We start from the raw sequence: 19,079 nt of genomic DNA, 5'->3' as shown, positions 1-19,079 counted from the left end.
CCACCTGCAGGAATTCTCCATTTGGGGTGGGTCTTTCTCTTTCCTCCTGCCTGCCTCCCTTTAAAACAATGGCAGCAACAACATTTTTCACTGGGGTATGTTGTACCGAAACGGGGAGGAAGAGATGGCCAAGTATGTATTCGAGATACCAAGAGGCATTTTAACGTGATAAATGCAAAGAATTGCATGTCTCGCCACCTCACAAAAATGGTTGTGCATATATATATATACCTGTTGGTGGAACTGGACAATTGACAGGCTCCATGCCCTAGATCACAAGCTGCAAAAGGGTGTGTGTCTGTGTGTGCTTGTGTGTAAATCAGAGTGTTGGTAGATGCCATATTTGGGTGTTCTCCAGTCCATCCCTTCTCCTTTCCTCAGCCTCGTTTTTTACCCCCATCTGATGCCTTACATGACTATATTTTCTATTCCTCCTGCAAATAAGTGTATTCGAGTCTAATGTGATCTCCAAATTGATATCTCCTGTATAAAAATAGATGTGTAGTTGGGCCTGTAAAGGGGGATCAGGCTTTTTCTTTATGCTCGAGGCCTGCTTTCTTTTTAGATGGAAAGGGCAGTCTAGATTGCAGAACACAACCCTTCTAGCTCATATTTAAGCCCCCCTATTGGTGTTCAAAACATTCCTTTTCCTCCCGGTGGATTTTCTGCTTCCATGTGTTTATTTGGAAGATCAGGTTTAGTGGCTTTCACGGAAGGTGTGTAAGCATATGGGGAAGCTTTTCTCTTTGGGTGGAATCCCAAACAATGACTTCTGAGGTGCAAGTTCTGGTGTTTGTTCCTCTCCTCTCCCCCCTGCTAGCAGTGTCATCTATAATAGATGGGAAATATGGAATCCCTGCAGGCTCTCAACTTCTATGCTGTCTACTGCGAGTGATGGAGCCCGGGGGGGGGGGGGGGCACAGCGTCAGTCTCTCATTGTGGTGTTGCCTCTTCCTCCTCTGATCTGCACTGGGGTTTGAATTTCTGCAGTAGTGGTGGCAGTTGCCACCATCAATTGCACAAATGTACACTAAGGCCCAGTAATTGGGAATGAAATGGCTCGACTTTGCTGCTGCTTAAGGGTTATGGTGCCGTGAGAACAGAAGGCAGCTGTTTGCAACCCTTGGGGTGTGGTTGATAATCTTGGGAGAGGAGAGGAATAGGAATAGCAGAGTGCATGTCAATGTAACAGTGAAAGTAACTCTTTATAAATAAAGATATGGAAAGATAACAGGAGAGCTGAAATGTTACAGACGTTTGGTCCATTCCCTTAACCCCTGCCTACTATTCACTTATAACTATTTAAACTTTCTGCTGCACCCTTTAACACAGCACCCTACATCAACAGCCCAGCCCTAAACAGTGGCTTTGCTTCCTTGTGGCATGCTTAAGGAGGCATTGAATTGAATAGATTTCTAAAGGAATGCTGCTAGTTTGTATTCTGCCTCCATTGACAAAAAAAGGTGTTATTTGTGAGCCTCATGACAGCCTTGCAATATAGGTGAGGCTGGCAGAGGGTGTGAGGCCCAAGGCCATTTAAATAAAATTCTGCACCATGCTGCTGCTGGGAGCACTGGGGCAGCCAACCTGTGCCACACCTGCCGCAAGCAGCATAGCCGGTGGGTTTTGGTGGCACACCTGGGCCAAAGCAGGTGTGAGCCTGCCTAGAGCAGAGAGATAGAACTGCCCTCTTGCCTGCTTCTCTCCTGCTGCACTGCTTTCTGGCCAGGTATATTAAAGATACATCGTCACTGAGGCATCATGGAAGAGCTTTTCAGGCACTGGAGAAGGGCTTTCCCAAGCTCCAGGCTTGACTTGTGGCTTGCTTGCTTGAAAAGAAAAGAAAAGACAAAATTTTGGCCACGGTTGCTCTCTGCTCTGCCATTTTGGCCCTCAGTATTTAAAATCTATTCCAGGAGGTTGTAGTGGGAGCCTTCCAAGCTTTCGTTGAAGGAATTTGTGGACGCCTCTGGAAAGTTTACATTTGAACACAGCTCTTTGAGGATCGCACTTTAAAGCTAGATGAGTTTACGTTGCTCGATCAAGTGTTCAAAAGGGCTGTGGTACCGAAAGGAACTTCTTTCCGTTAGGCTTGTGCACCCACACATTTTGTTCAAAGCCACCTAAGTAATAATAAAGGTGCTGCTGCGTCAGGTATGGGAAAGTGGGCTTTCGGTTGGGCGTTTCCCTTCTGGAATCAAGAGCAATTCAGGAGAAGCTTGGCACATGGCAAAGTGGATAATGTGCTTTGTGCAGTAGGAAAGAGGGAGGACTTAGAATAGTATGCAAATAGGGCTGACAGCTTCTTACTAGCCCTGTTCCTTTAGCTTCTGGTCGATAAAAGTCCACCTACAAGGTGGTTTTTGTGTGGCATGGCCTGCCCCAAACGTGAGGCTATGGTAGGGATGAGGAACCTGGCAGCCTGTGGATGCTGTTGGATTCCGACTCCCACCAGCCTCAGCTAGCCAGGGAGATGATGGGAGCCATAGTTCAACAATATCTGGAGGGCCACAAAGTTCTTGTTGAAGAAGTACTACATTACATTATGTTATATTGTAGGAAGCATTCCCTTGTGGTCCTTCAAGGAATAATGACCCTTGGAGAACAATAATTTTGAGGGAAAGAATGTTTTACTTGAAATTTCATGGCAGTCCCTTCTTTTTGTGGGAAAGAGGCTTGGGGAAATGACTATTCTTGGCAGTGTTGGAAAATAGCCAGGTGCGTTTTTCGACTGCTGTGGGTCCAGTTGCTACCACGTGAAGGTCTCTGGGTACCAGGTTGGCGACTGGGGAAAGCAAAATGTCACTTAGAGAAGGATCTGAAATATTTTCCTTGAAGCTGGAAATTGTTTTATTTTGGATTGTTTTATTTGACAATTTTATGTGTTGTAAACCTCTTTGAGATTTGTTCTTTAAGATATAAAGCAGTATAGAAATGATGATGATGATAATGATAAATCTCATTGCTGTGGGGGGAAACAGTTTAAGGTGCCATTTGGCGATTAGATTATACACCTGAGTTTCTAATGCTGCTTTTTGTCACTGAGGTCAATGCTTTGTCAAGAAGCAAGTAAAACAATAAACGTAGCTGTCTCGGCCCATAAGAAACTGTATGGTTTTTATATATGAAATTTGTTTTATGTATCTTGTTGACGTTTTTAATGGTTAAAACACTTCAAGTTGTTTCGTAGGAAGTGGTTCATGAATGGAATGCAAATAAATAAATAAATAAATAAATAAATAAAGCAGCACAAATGAGGGGTGCAGGCTTTGGAGTTATCCAGAACTCTTCATCAGGCCATGGGAAGCAAAGTAGGAGGGGAGAGACCGTGGCTGGCTGTAGCACCATGAGTCTACATTTGGTAAGAGTCTGCAGGCAAAATGTGGGAGGAGGTAGCAGACATTCAAGTGGGGCTTTTTTGCAGAGCACTGAGACCTGCGGGTATAGGGCGGTATATAAATTTAATAATAATAATAATAATAATAATAATAATAATAATAATAATAATAGTAGTAATAATAGTAATAATAATAAGATGATGATGATGATGAATGTATGCTGCTGCTTCCTGCATTGTGCTTTAAGACTCTTACTAGATGTACTCATGGTGCTACCACCAACCAGTTTTTCTCTTTCTCTTTCTCTTCCCCTGTACCTGCCCCTCCTGGTTTGCATGCAATCTATCCTGAAGAAGAGCTCTGGGAAACTTGAAAGATTTCACACCAGTTTGTGATAACAAAACTAAAACAGGTCGCCAGGCTAAAGATGAAAAGCCACTGATTGAGGCTGCAACCCTATGCCCGGTTTTTGGGGAGCAAGTCCCATTGAACTTAGTGGAACTTAAGTTTTGAGTGGAGACATGTTAGATGGTGCTGTGAGCCAGTCTTCCAGTGAGTCAAAAGCCAGTAACGATGCACTCTTGCATTCACTTGTTGGCACCTCTTAGAATGCCCAAAGCTGCTGCTGTTCTGGATTACAAAAATAAAAATGTGTTTAATGTAATCCTGCATGATGCCACATTTGTCCTCATAGCTAGCTAAATTGGAAGTGTTGGTCTGGCTTACTCATGCTGACTTAGGTGGTTTCCCTGGCCTTTGTGATGCTCTCCGGCCATATATCCTATGTGGCCTTTCCACAGACTCACCCAAATCATATATTTTAGCGAAGGTGTGATTCTCCTGCAAGTAACTGTGTCAGTGGCGTAATGCAATATCCCGCCTGCCTGCCCTTAATAGAGAAGGAGTGGCTACGCTTTTGTCTCCCTCAACAATTGTCTAGATATTTATTTCTGTGCAGGTGGCTATACTGCTCCTAAAGAATTAAACGAAACTAAGCGAAACTGAAATAGCACAGGCATGGGAGTGTTGTGTCACTCACCAGTAATTTAGGCTGCAATGCTAATTCCATTTATCTAGGAGTAAGCCCCCATTGAATTCAGCAGGTCTTAACTTCTGCACAGACAGGTTGTGCTTCTAGTCATAGAGAATACTGTATCAAGTTGTTACCAGAGACACCTAGGCAACCACATCTAGTGCATCAGTGCCAACAGCAATAAAAGCACCTTTGGGGGGAAAACATTATAGTATTTTGTTCCTGGGAAAAACGAACTTCAAAATGTGTTGGCGCTCCAATTAAAATGGCACCTTAAGAGGAGGCAGCAGGTTGTGTGCAGCAAATAAGGATAGAAATGCAGTAGGAGAAACAAATGAAATAAACTGAAAAATGTAGAGAGCTTTGCTGGCTTATTGTTAGCAGAGAAAAATCCAAACAGGGTAGCAACTTATTACATATTAATTAATATGCACCAACGTGCATTAATTATTATTAATTTAATTTAACAATTTATATACCATGTAATTACAACTGTCTGAAAGCAGTGAACTCAATAAATACAATAGAGATACATTTTTTTTTAAAAAAAGTCTCCAGTAGGCACTGGAAGTTCAATATTTATTCATTTCATAAAACTTATACACTGCTTGATTGTTTTTTGGGGGCCTATCTGATCTGAGCTGCAAGAAAGTTCTACAACGCTGGCTTGGCTCCTGATGGAGGCATGTATACATAATATATACTTAATTTTATTTGTATGCTGCCATTCCACAATTCAAACTATGCTCAAGGTGGCTTACGACATGAAAAAAATACTTAATGTGCTTTGTAGATTGACCATATATTCAAACCTTCCCCTACCTGTGGACCTCCAGAGGTCTTTGACTTTGACTTCCAGTGGTCAGGGATGATGGGAGTGGTTGTCCAAAATGCCTGGAGGTCACCAGGAGAAGGCTGATCTAGTTATTCTATATTGCATGTTGGCCCACTTCCCTCCAAGAGAAACCAAAATCTCAGGGGGAAAACAGAAAAGTTTTGTGTGTGTGTGTGTGTGTGTGTGTGTGTGTGTGTGTATTTTCATGGATTTCCAGTGTTTTTTCAGCCAATGGACACATTTGGATTTTTGAGTGCTGTGGGCAGACACCACCCACTCCCCTCAAGAGATAGAAAGGAAGAGAGAGTGCTTGCACACACATCAGTTCCCCAGGAGATCTGGGTAGAATTCAGATATTAACCTGAGCCTTGAAAATAATGTAAGAGGCGAAAGGGAAAGTGGGTTAAAGCATCACTCTTCCAACTTCCTCTTTCACCTCTTTCAAAAGAGAAAAAGGTAACAACTCAGCACCTACAAAGAACTTGGTGCTCTGGCCATTGTCTCAACACAAGTTCCTACTCATAAGCAGAGAGGAAGGAAGGAATTCCAGATGACAACTACTGCTGGTGTAGAAAAGCAACCAGCCCCATCCTTGTATTGTGGTGTCTTCTTGTGCCGTAGCATCAAAAAATGGGCTAGTAAACGCTTCATTTTCCTTTGGTGCTGGTTGTCGTCTTAGCAAGGGGATCTCAAATGATGCTGCCGATCTCCACTGAGATATCTGACCTCACAATATGGCTTAAAGATATTCAGAGGCAGTGAGTGGGTATATTTATTTTCTGCTGTTAAGTACAAAGCCTACACCAGGAAAATCTGTAAACGCGGCTGTTTTCAGTAGCGCTCAGCGCTCCCTTCAGTTCCTTCCAAGTGAAGTCAGTTGGCGTTTTTACCAAAGGCTGCACTGGGAGCAAAGTTAGGTCAATGCTAAGTGCTCTGGAAAACCCCATCCATTACATTTGGGGACGGTGACTCTAAGGCACTTTTATAACTTGTGATGTTAATTCTTAGTGACCGTAGACGAAGCAATCCTGCATACAAGGGATAAGGGCAAAAATGGTTGATGTATTATGTTTTGAAGATACCCCTGAATCTTTTGAAATTATTTGCCAAGGTAAATACAGATTAGGATTATAACTATACGAAAAGTTGTTTATAATGTATACTGCTAGAGATTTTAAAATATTAAGTGGGCTATAAATGTTAAATAAATAAATGGAAATGAAAAACATGCAAGCACACAAATGATATAGAAGCCAAATGCAAAGGGTAAAGCACAGATGTTAGCTTTTTCTAACCTATATAATCACAGATGTTAGCTTTTTCTAATCTATTTTAGGAAAAGACCCAACATGGAGGCCTACTGGCCAAAATATTGGGAAATAATTGAAAAAATTGGAGACAATTGGAGGTTGCAGAGCCAAGACAAACTAAAAAACAAGGTGCGGGATTGGTTACATTATGCTCAAATCCAAGAGGTTTTTAAAATGGACAAAAAAGTTGGTTTCCAGGTGGAAAAATCGAAATTAGAGACGGAATTGTTAGAACCAAAAACTAAGACACTTTCGAAAATGTATAACTTGCTGCTTAAATGGAATACACAGGATGAGACAGTCAAATCTGCCATGATAAAATGGGCACAGGATATTGGACACAACATTATGTTTGAAGACTGGGAAAGGTTATGGAACACCGGAATGAAGTTTACGGCATGTAATGCCTTGAAAGAAAACATTATGAAAATGATATACCGGTGGTACATGACCCCAGTCAAGTTAGCCAAGATATATCACCTAGAATCATAGAATCATAGAATCATAGAGTTGGAAGAGACCACAAGGGCCATCGAGTCCAACCCCCTGCCAAGCAGGAAACACCATCAGAGCACTCCTGACATATGGTTGTCAAGCCTCTGCTTAAAGACCTCCAAAGAAGGAGACTCCACCACACTCCTTGGCAGCAAATTCCACTGTCGAACAGCTCTTACTGTCAGGAAGTTCTTCCTAATGTTTAGGTGGTATCTTCTTTCTTGTAGTTTGGATCCATTGCTCCGTGTCCGCTTCTCTGGAGCAGCAGAAAACAGCCTTTCTCCCTCCTCTATGTGACATCCTTTTATATATTTGAACATGGCTATCATATCACCCCTTAACCTCCTCTTCTCCAGGCTAAACATGCCCAGCTGTCTGATAATAAATGCTGGAAATGTAAGGAGGCAGAAGGGACATTCTTCCATCTTTGGTGGACCTGCCCAAAAGTGAAGGCCTTCTGGGAAATGATTTATAACGAGTTAAAAAAGGTATTTAGGTATACCATTCCCAAGAAACCAGAGGCCTTCCTATTGGGCATGGTGGACCAGAAGGTGTTAAAGAAGGACAGAACTTTGTTTATGTATGCTACCACAGCAGCAAGAATTCTTATTGCAAAGCACTGGAAGACTCAAGATTTACCCACGCTGGAGGAGTGGCAGACGCAGTTGATGGACTACATGGAACTGGCTGAAATGACTGGCAGAATCCGAGATTTGGGCGAGGAAACTATGGAAGAGGACTGGAAAAAATTTAAGGACTATTTGCAAAAACATTATAAGTTGTACGAATGTTAAGAAATACGCACGATTAGGAAATTTTTGCTTTAGCAACTTGATTAGGTAAACTGAAAATTAAGACAAGAAAAAAGAGGTGGTAATATGAAACAATTTTATTATGTTAATTTTAAATGTACAAAGTTGGGATATAATATTGTGAATTTAGAAACATAATAACTGAAAGATACAGTAAGTTAAGAAACAAGGTAACAAATTGCTGAAACTTTTATTGCAAAGAACGCAGAGTCTGGAGGATGTGGGGAAGTCCATTTGGAATATTGGAAAAATTATTGAAAGTTGGATTGTAATAATCTTTTTATCATTTTTCTTCGTTTTTGTTTCTGGAATTTTCTTACTTCAATCTTGTGTCTATGACCCTAAGAAAAGAAACTTAATAAAAAATATTTTTTTTAAAAAAAAATATGATTTCAGCCAACATATCTTCTTTTCCCTTCATATTATCCCTAATGTATACTCGGAGGAGTATATCACTAGTAAGCCTAATCTTACAGTCTACTTCAGTAAATGTAATCTGCCACTGCATAAACGCATTTTAATATTGTGTTTTTTAAATTGCTGTAACCTGCCCTGGTACCTTATGGTGAAGGATAGGTAAGAAATGGAATCACCATAATCTCCCTATGGATAACAGATAGCATTATTTTATTACACATTAATCTTTGTAGTGGCAATTTACTGTAATGGATCATTTCTGTGTGGATTGATCAACGTGTAATGTGTGTTGTGGCGTTCTGTATATGATGCATATAATCACGTTCAGTAATTCAGGACCTAGAAAGATGTTGAATAGATAAAGACACGAGTGAGAGGATGCTGTAGGAGAGAGTTTCAACCAGTGTATATCCCCCTTTATTGTTAAAGATCATAGGTCATAGCTGTGATTTTATTTGTTTGTTTTATTTATTGCCCTTTACAATATTAAAACACAATAATAAAAATAGTTTAAAAAACAAATAACCCTTAAAATAACAAAATAAGGTGGGTCCTAAAAATATATTCAAGTGTCAAATGCCAACGTAAAAAGGCACATTTTCAGCGCTGTGGGGTAGGAGCACCACAACTTAGGAGCTACACCCGCTCAGCAGAGCCTCTGAGAGGTTGAGCAGACCCAGCACCTCAGCTCTGCTTTCCTTGTACACTTTGCATGCTGATTGCTGCATCTGGGCTTGACGAGGCATGAGACCCTCACCTGTTCTGAACCTACTCTAGCTGAGGACTCATAGACCTCCTCCCAGAGCTAGTGAGCCCCACCTGGCCAGCTAGGGAGCTGGGCTGTGAGCTCTTGCCTGCATCAGCCTCCTAGAGCATCCCTCCTGCTGCTCCCTAGGCTTCAGAGCCCGCTATGTTCGTGGGGACAGCGGTCGCTCTGGTGATGGATCCTGCTGCTTTGGTTCCTGTGCACTGACCTCTATCCCCTTGCCGTCCTCCATCACCCTGTGAATACTTCCTTCCCCAACCCCAGCTTGCCCTAGTGTGTCCCAATCCCTGCTACACCCCTCGCTGGGATCATCTTCCTCCTCCCCATAGTTCTGCCAGTTCATGACACTCCATCATGTCGCCCCTTACATGCATTGTTTTCTAAACTAAAAAGCCTCAAATTTTGCACCGTTTTCTCATAGGGGAGTTGCTGCAAACCCTTGTCATTTGGGTTGCCCTTTTCTAAACCTTTGCCAAACTCTGCAATATCCTTTTTGAGGTGAGGCAATCAGAATTGTACAGTTTTCCAAGTGCGGTCGTACCATAGATTTATATGGCATTATGAAATTGACAAGTTTATTTTCAATCCCTGATGATTCCTAACATGGAATTCACCCTTTTCACAGTCACTGCACACTGATTTCCCAACCATTGATGGCAGGACCTCGCCTTTTCTTCCATAACTGCTAAGCTCACTCAGGAGTCTTTGCTGAGAGACTCTGTCAACAGCTTTTTGAAAGTCAAAATACCCAGTGTCTATTGGATAAGCACCAGTAGTGTTTGCACTTGCAGGCAGGCATCATGAAAAGGACAAGAGAAAATGGCTTAAAGAGAAGCAAATTGCATTTTTAAAAAAGACTATTTAAGCTGAAAAGCAGCTTGCCTTTTCAGCAGTGGAAACCAAGGGAAGAGAATCAAGTTTCAGCAGTGGAAACCAAGGGAAGAGAATCAAGTTTCAGAGTGGGACACATGTGACTGAAGAAGTCATTGCTCCTTCTACCAGCTGGAGCCTCATATTTTCTCCTTTGACAGGGTTTGGATTTCCCAATCCCAGGTGGTGGTCTTTCCCAGCCCTGTTATGAGTTCTTTTTCATGGGAGATGTTAGACATTGAACATATAAGATGTTCTAGACTTGAAGTGTGTTCTCTGCCATTTCATCATGGTCTTTTTCCAGTCTTTGAGTGAGGGGCCAGAAAGTTTCCTGCTGAATGTTTGCAGGACCAGCGTCACCCTGCAGTTTAAAGGTTTATAGCAGTCAGGATCCGAGCACCCAAAAACCCAACCTATCTTAGTGGACCATGATGGCTGTAGGGTTATTGTTGTTGTTGTTGTTTGTCTTTTTAAAAGACAGCAGTAGGACAATATGAACAACACACAGGTATGACACAATGACTTGAACCTCCAGGAGTCCTGTGCTATGCACACAAGGACTTTGCAGATGGATGGGTCCTTTGGAAGCAGCTGCAGTTTGAGGTCCACATAGGTCTGATCAGTGAGGAGAATGAAACTCTTATTTTTGTCTCCTTCGAGACAGCCCGCTCTCGGTCAGTGAGCGCAATGAGCTGAAGATGCTACCCACAGTAGACGGGAAGCCGAAGACCTCTGTGTCAACTATTTCAATTCTGATGACAACTTCAGAGGCCTGCAGTTCCCTAAAGTACCATGAAACAGTGGAAGTAAATAAATTCTATACAAGGCATTGGCTACAATATATATTACTACAGTGGTTCCCAACTTTAACGAGGACCCCCTTTTTCACACCAAAGAATTTCATGGACACCCCCACCCCCATCCCCCCATGCTTATTGTTGTAATTTTAGGCTCCATTAATTGAGAAAATGCATACCAACAACAAACTATTATGAACCTAGTAATGGTTTTAAATGGCTTTGCTTTTTATCAATCATAACAACCACCTACATATGTTTGAAAAACAGTACAGTACATATACATCCTATTGAAAAATAGCAGTGCATATATGTTTGAGACATAATTTATTTTAGTCAGCTTTCAGTGAGAAGATATTGTTCCATCTCATGTGTTAGAATAATATTCAACTGTCAGTATGCAGTTGGAGTTGGGGCAGCCTAAGGTAGCAAAATGTCTTGGGCCAGCCCTACAACCAGAAGTAGAGTTTTATGGAAAATTACTGTGCTCAGACTTCTTTAATTCTGTGTATTTTGCATATACCTGGCTCTGGTTGGTAAATCCTGGGGCTCTAGTAAAAAGTAGTAGTAGTATATTTGACAAATCTAAGGTCATCGCTTAACCCTTGCACAGCTTATTTTAGAAATTAAACTTGTATGAGGTAATGAGGAAAGACAGGAACTCTGTATGCCTTTTGCACGAGTATTTCCGCAGTATATGTCGTCATCACCCCCACTATAACTCTTTTGTTCCTAGGGGGCTGCATTGTGCAAGATGCGCACCTTGGTAGATAAGAGAAGTGACCTGGAGTTTGTGTGTGTGTGAAATTTGTGCATAGGGTTAGCTCATAACTCCAGAAAGTGTCAATCTCTATTGATTGTGCTTGTTGTTGGGGAGGAACAGGGTCAAATGACAGAATGTGAACCACTGAGGTTTCACTAAGGGCTCATTCTTACCCCTTTTAAAAAGCATGTTCTCTCCCACCTTGGCCTCATACAGTTACAATGACTAAGCCTTCGTGCAAGATTTGATGAAACTGAATGCTCTGATCCTAAGCCTTGCTGCAACAGCACAGCACACTTAGGAGGGGATATATTTAGAAGTGTGCTTGCACAATGTCACAAGCTGTGATGTTATTTCGCAAGCAGAGATGCCAACACAAATAACAGAGCATATTAGGTCATTCTTGATTGTAGATTTATTTGTTCCTTCAAAAATACCCTGATTACAGAAATATTCATACTTGAAACCTGCACGGCATTTCAGCATCCGTGATTAGGAGTCAGATGCCTCACCCACTGGAAGGTTCTCTTTTGAATATTGGCTATTCAAATCATCATCATCATCGTCATCATCTCGTTTATATGGCATGTTTGTACATTTCATTGCTTTGTCTTGTGTGGGAAATAAGGCAGCTGAGGTTGGCCTTGTTCAAAACAGAGGATTCTGGAGAGCTCGGCCATATTGTGTCCTGGACTGGTTGGACGCAGAGGCATAGTGGGAGGAACCAGCTGGGGAACAGCCAAGGGAAGAAGGCTCTGAGCTGAGGAAGTGGTGGTAGGACAACGATGAGTAGTCAGAGGGATAAGACTGGGAAGAGGTAACAGGGCTTAGTGAGCTGGCCGAGTCAGTGGCAAAGAGAGGTCCAGAAACAGAGGCAGAAGCTGAAGCAGGCCAGTGGGAAGAGGGAGGCCAAGAGGCAGAGGTGAGTCAGTCTGGTGAAGAGTCATAGGTGTCTCCTCCTGCTGCTCCCCCCCCCCCCAAGTGACTTGCAGGACCAGAAGAGGCTGAAACAGGCAGAACAGTGACAGGCTGCATGCAGGCACAGTCTCTGATTGCTTGGGAAAAGCCCTAGAGAAGAGGGGACTTAGTCAATCATGGGGAGGTGGGGACTTTCAGTCTCGGCAACTGATTCATGGGGCCAGACCTACTAGGATGAGCTGCAGTGCTCATTAGCCAAGTCTGTGAAGATGGTGTTTCTGCTAATAAAGAGTTAACTCCAACTTTAGTGTGATTTACTTCCGGCCAACTCTTGGTCATATTAATACTCTAATGATTTCAGTGGAACTACAATGATATGAAATAAGAAATAACCAGGGAGCTACGTGGCACTGAGTTGAAAGCAGTCCTTCAGAGTGAGAGAAATCTCAGGGGGGGAAAAGGGGCAGCTAATAATTCTAACCCAAACAACGCTAGGTCGATGTTATGAGTGCTGCCCCTTTCTCAGGAGCAAAATGGGTGTTCAGCGCCACTTTTTCTCTTTGAATGCTTCAGTTCACTTTGATAATGATTCAGTTGCTGACATAATATGGGGCTGGGGGAGGGAGCCTGCATAGGACATGCAGGTGGCCCTAGTTGATGTAAGCCCAGCCATTTACCCTATAAAAAGGAATCTGCAGAATTCTGGCTGCTGCTTCTTTTTTTGAGATGCTTTAGGTCTTTCTGCTCTATTTCTCATAGTCTTACTAAATGTGGAGAAAATATTCCTGGTATCCAAATTAAAAATGCATAGTTTGGGGGCTATGTGGAGTTGTTTATAGTCCCTATTTGGTTATTTAATTCTAAACCGCTAACTTTGCCTTTCTGTAATTTACCCAGCATCAGTGAAAATGCTTCCTTCAGCTTTCAGGAATACATTGAAAGTGTTAGTTTTCTGTCCTTTTGAAGTCCAGAGCAACTATGAGAGTAATTTCTGGCTATTTATATGGGCTGCAGGTGCACCTGTGATATGTTGCTAATAATTTAAGACTTGAGTGCCATGAAAAGTTCCAGTTTCGGCTTGTGTTCCTGATTTATTGGAACCTTAGAGGTTGTAGTAACTCATTTTTCATTTGAAAACAGCTGTTTTATCAGCAATCGGCACTTAGGAAGGAGGAAGTATTACTTGATCAACAGCATTCCATGATTTATGTTGAATCTATTCGTTTTTCATTTGTCCATAGAAAGGTCATCGTTGTACTACTAAACTTTCCCTTTGAGGAAAGGGTGCTGTGCATCATCTCCATTTACATAATTTGAAATGTCCACTTTTTCATTCCAAGATGCACCCTTCCTATTTAATTACGATATAAACAATCTCATCCCTGATATGGCATCCCCATCCTTTTTTGCCCCCCACCCTTGGGAATCGTAAAGTGCCAATTCTGCTCTATGCCAATGATTTAGTTTTGTTATCGCAGAATAAAATCAGACTTAGAAGGATGCTGGTTAATTTGGACAGCTGTGTAAAAAAGAGCATCTAAAAAATTAACTACAATAAAACCAAGGTCACTGTATTTGGCAAGAGGACTATCAAGTCCAGGTGGACTCTAGACGGTTACACCCCTGATCAAGTGCTCAGTTTTAAATATCTAGGATTATTTATCAATGGGAAATCATCATGGAAACCCCATCTGGAAGCAATTAAGCTAATATCTGGCCATTCTACTGGGCAGCTATATAGGTTCTACCATTCGAAGGGCGGGCAGTTAGTCAGCTATTAAGATATTTGTCTCTAAAATCATCACCCAAATGCCCTACGGGGATGAGGTATGGGGAATTGGTATTAAAACTGAAATAGAGGTCCTGCAAAATAAATTTATGAGGCAGATTTTGGGGCTTCCCTGTGGAACTCTGGCAGCCCACCTCAGAGCTGAGTTTGGCCTCCCCTCGCTAGAAGCCAGAATTGATCTAACCTATCTGAGATACTGGCGCAGGCTAAATGCCTTCGAGGATCATACTCTTACTAAGAGCAACTAAGGGCAGGGGCTGAGCACAAAAGTGCCAAGATAACTTTAGGGCTTATAATCTTCCAATGGATTTCTGATGGGTTGCCTGCAGATCCCTGCAGTGTGTACTTGAATGGGAAGGCATATAATAATAATAAATTTTATTTATATCCCGCCCTCCCCAGCCGAAGCCGGGCTCAGGGCGGCTAACAAAAATAAAACAGTACAAAAGTACAGCACAAACAACACTCTAAAATCATTCATTATAAAATTAATTAATTCAAGCCACTGGCAACCATTGGGCCAGAGCTCTGCGAAGATTGCCGAGGGAGGGAGTCAGGCTGTGCCCTGGCCAAAGGCCTGGTGGAACAGCTCTGTCTTGCAGGCCCTGCGAAAAGATGTCAAGTCCAGCAGGGCCCTAGTCTCTTGTGACAGAGTGTTCCACCAGATCGGAGCCACAGCCGAAAAAGCCCTGGCTCTAGTTGAGGCCAGCCTAACTTCTCTGTGGCCTGGGACCTTCAAGATGTTTTTATTTGAGGACCATAAGTTTCTCTGTGGGGCATACCAGGAGAAGCGGTCCCGTAGGTACGAGGGTCCTAGGCCGTATAGGGCTTTAAAGGTTAAAACCAGCACCTTAAACCTGATCCTGTACTCCACCAGGAGCCAGTGCAGCTGGTATAGCACCGGGTGAATGTGATCTCGCAGCGAAGACCCCGTAAGGAGTCTCGCTGCAGCATTCTGCACCCGCTGGAGTTTCTGGGTCAGTCTCAAGGGCAGCCCCACATAGAGTGAGTTACAATAATCCAGTCTGGAGGTGACCGTCGCGTGGATCACAGTGGCTAGGTCAGGGCGAGAGAGGTAAGGAGCCAACTGCTTAGCTTGTCGGAGATGGAAAAATGCCGCCTTTGTTATAGCTGCAATCTGCCCCTCCATGGAAAGGGAGGTGTCGAAGATTACACCCAAACTCTTAACGGATGGTGCTGGCGCTAATTGCGCCCCCGCAAGAGATGGGAGTTGCCCCCCCAATCCCATATCGTCCCGTCCCAGCCACAGGACCTCTGTCTTCGAAGGATTTAGCATCAACCGGCTCCCACGTAACCATCCAGCCACAGCTTCCAAACATCTGGTCAGTGTGTCTGGGGCCGAGTCAGGATGGCCATCCATCAACAGATAGAGTTGGATGTCATCGGCATACTGATGGCAACCCAGTCCAAAACTCCGGACAAGCTGGGCGAGGGGGCGCATAAAGATGTTGAAAAGCATCGGGGAGAGTATCGCACCCTGAGGTACTCCACACACCAAGGGCCACTCTCTGTCCCTGACCAGAGAGAAACGAGCGCAGCCATTGAAGGACTGTGCCCTGGATCCCCACGTCGGCAAGGTGGTGGTCCAGAAGTTTGTGATCGACCATGTTGAAAGCTGCTGACAAATCTAGAAGAATCAGCAGCCCCGACCCGCCTCGATCCAGCTGTCTACGAAGATCATCTGTTAGGGCAACCAGAGCCGTTTCGGTCCCATGACCAGCGCGGAAGCCGGACTGGAATGGATCTAGAGCCGATGTTTCATCCAGAAACCCACCAAGCTGTTCAGCAACCGCTCTCTCAATCACCTTACCCAGGAACGGAAGATTCGAAACCGGGCGGTAATTGGATAGATCTAAAGGATCTAATGATGTTTTCTTTAAGAGCGGGCGCACCACTGCCTCCTTCAGTTCCCCTGGGAATGTCCCCGTGCCAAGGGACAAATTGATGATATCCCCCAGGAGGGCCCGCACCTTGTCTGGACACGCTCTAATCAGCCAAGACGGGCATGGGTCGAGAGGACAGGTGGTGGGCTTTCCACCTCGGAGGAGTCTGTCCACATCGGCTGGGGATATCCGGTTGAAGTGGTCCAATACTGGACCCAAGGACAGTCGAGGGGCCTCCAGTTCCTTTATTGTATCCAAATTGGCAGGGAGGTCATGGCGGAGCAACAAGACCTTCTCCGCAAAAAAGCTCACAAATGCCTCACAGCTGTGTGTCAAATTGTTATTTAAATTTGGCTGTCCCTCAAGGGACATTAAAGACCTGATTATACTCAATAATTGCGCCGGGCGAGAGCTAGCGGATGCAATGGAGGCCAAGAAGTAAGACTTCTTAGCAGCCTTCACCGCCATCTCATAAGTTTTCATAAAAGCCCTATAAGATGTTCTTGAGGCTCCGTCACGGGCACCCCGCCATACTCGCTCTAGCCGTCTGAGGTCCCGCTTCATTTTCTGGAGCTCCTCGGTAAACCAGGGAGCCCGGTTTCTGTGGGGTCGCAGAGGGCGCTTAGGTGCGATCTCATCGATGGCTGCCAGGAGCTGGATATTCCAGCCCTCAACAAGCTCAGTCAATGAGTCGCCAGGGGGAGCAAGGTCCCGCAAGGCTTGGCGGAATCTATCAGGGTCCATCAGCCTCTGCGGGCGGGCCCAAATCGGCTCGCCACCTAAGCAGGGTGGGGGTGGAAAGTCAATCCTGGCTTTCAGAGCGTAGTGATCAGACCATGGCACCTTCATCGAAGGAGACATGATCACATCTATACCTACGCCAAAGATCAAATCCAGCGTGTGGCCTGCTTGATGTGTGGGGCCCGAAACAAACTGGGAGAGCCCTAGTGTCGCCATGGAAGACACCAGGTCCAGAGCCTGTGAGGAGGGAGTGGCATCAGCATGGATGTTGAAGTCCCCCAATACCAATAGGTTAGGGAACTCCAAGGCCCAGCTGGCCACCGCCTCCAATAGGCCTGACAGGGTGGCTGCTGGTGCGCTAGGTGGCCGGTACACCAGCCAGACACCCAAGCTCTCCTCGGAGCCCCACACTAGGCCAACACATTCAATGCCGGGGTTCGATGGCGATGGTAGAGCACTGAAAGGACAATTTTCCCGGATTAATAATGCCACCCCTCCCACCCGGGGGCGCCATTTCTTGTAAGGTAACTGTTGCCCCTTCACACACCCAGGTCTCCGTCACACAAGCCAGGTCGACCACCTGCGAGATAAAGAAATCTCGCAGGGTGGCGGTTTTGTTGCCTATAGACCTGGCATTGCACAGCACCACTGACGGAGGTGAGCAATCCTTGCTCACCCTACACTCGTCCCTCGGGATGAGGCGCAGATTGGAAGGGGTACGAGCATATCCATATCTCGATCCCCTTCGCCTATAACATCTGCCCCCACCGCCATACCTCCCTCGCCCCTCCACGGTAGCAATCCCAAGCCTCATAGTAGCCTCCATTGATGGCAATTAATGTTATTCTTTCGCAACCTAAAACAATAAAACCATTAAAACAATAAAAACAAAAAACAAAAACAACCCAGAAAAGAATAAAACAATACAAATAAAAACTGCAAAAATTACAAATTCATCAAAATCTAACAAATTCCCAAACCCACCCAAACATCCATCACACCCCATATATAAAAAATCTAAAGGGAAAGGAAAATTTTAAAACATGTTAAAAAGAACTCTGCACCCCTCCAGGTCCTCCTGGGCAGTAGCAGCATCAGTGGCAACAACCGTCCTTGTGAGGCCCCACCCTGGGCCAGATAGTAAGTGGCAGGAGCAGTCCTGCCACTGACAGGATGTGTGAAATGGCCCACCACAGTTGGATAGTCTTTGCCAATTTGCAAGAGTGTCTGCCTTGGCTCTGCTTCTATGCACTTTCTTCAAATGATTGGATTTTGGTGTGACATTTATTGATCGGAAGGTCTTCTGTGCTTGCTTACACAAGGTAAATGTAGAGCTTGGGATATATACTCCTTTAAAGAAACATGTTCCATATAATTACTAACCCACCATGTCCTGCTCATGATCTGTGCAGATAGTAAGACCACAGAACCCCCTTTCGCATCAGCCACCCCTTCCTAACCCTGCCTCTTATTCTTACTTGTTATTTTCCCCCTTTCTGTACCTGTCCTTCCTTTGCTGGTTAATGCCAATGAGAGGTGAAGCAGTGAATTTTGGCACAATGGTATGCCCTCACTTTTGTTCTACAAAGAGCACACAACATAGCGGGGGGGAGGGGGAGGAAGCACTTACCTGACCTCCCAGCAGGTAAGTGGTTGCTACTTAACAGCAGGAGGGGGAAGGGGAGAATTGAGGGGGCAGGGAGGGGGCACAGTGGAAACCCGTGGAGGAAATGCTGTGCTCCTGCCAGTGCTTTCTACCGCCTCCTTCAACTAAGCAGCTGTGATCCACCTGCTCAGAGGTTAGATATGCACCTCCATCCATCTACAAATGGAGATGTTCTCTCCCTCCCTCTCTCTCTCTCTCTCTCTCTCTCTCTCTCTCTCTCTCTCTCCAGAATAGGGAGAGAGCTTGTTGGCTCTGTATAAGAGAGTGCGTGGAAACCACCACAACCCCCCAAGCAATGCCACAATGACATATTGCTTGTGAGCATAAAGAGCCATTAAGGATCACTACATTGAACCTACCCGTACTTTCAATACCTTCTTTGGAGGCTCTGTGCTTAAACTTATTGCCATTTTAAATGCAGTGTTTGTGTGTGTAGAAGCTGGGTGTAACTAGGAAGAGGACCTTCTCAACGGTGTCACCTTCACTGCTCCAGCACACACATATGCGGGCACACAAACAAACCTTAGCCACTGGCGCTGGTATGGATACTACCCACATGGTCCAAACGCCACATGGTTATCATCAACATGTTTCCAGGGACTCATGGGATCCAGCCATGGGAAGC

At 44.4% G+C, this 19,079-nt stretch overlaps 1 protein-coding gene across 22 annotated transcripts in view; it reads left to right on the top strand.

The window, feature by feature from the left end:
• Window positions 1–19,079, top strand: part of RIMS1 (regulating synaptic membrane exocytosis 1) — a 233,230-nt gene that overhangs the window by 1,338 nt on the left and 212,813 nt on the right. The gene's annotated exons all lie outside the window — the stretch shown is intronic.

This window comes from Podarcis muralis, chromosome 3, assembly GCF_964188315.1.
Source record: "Podarcis muralis chromosome 3, rPodMur119.hap1.1, whole genome shotgun sequence".
In the NCBI taxonomy this organism is placed as follows: domain Eukaryota; kingdom Metazoa; phylum Chordata; class Lepidosauria; order Squamata; family Lacertidae; genus Podarcis; species Podarcis muralis.
This window is presented reverse-complemented; position numbering and strand designations above follow the sequence as displayed.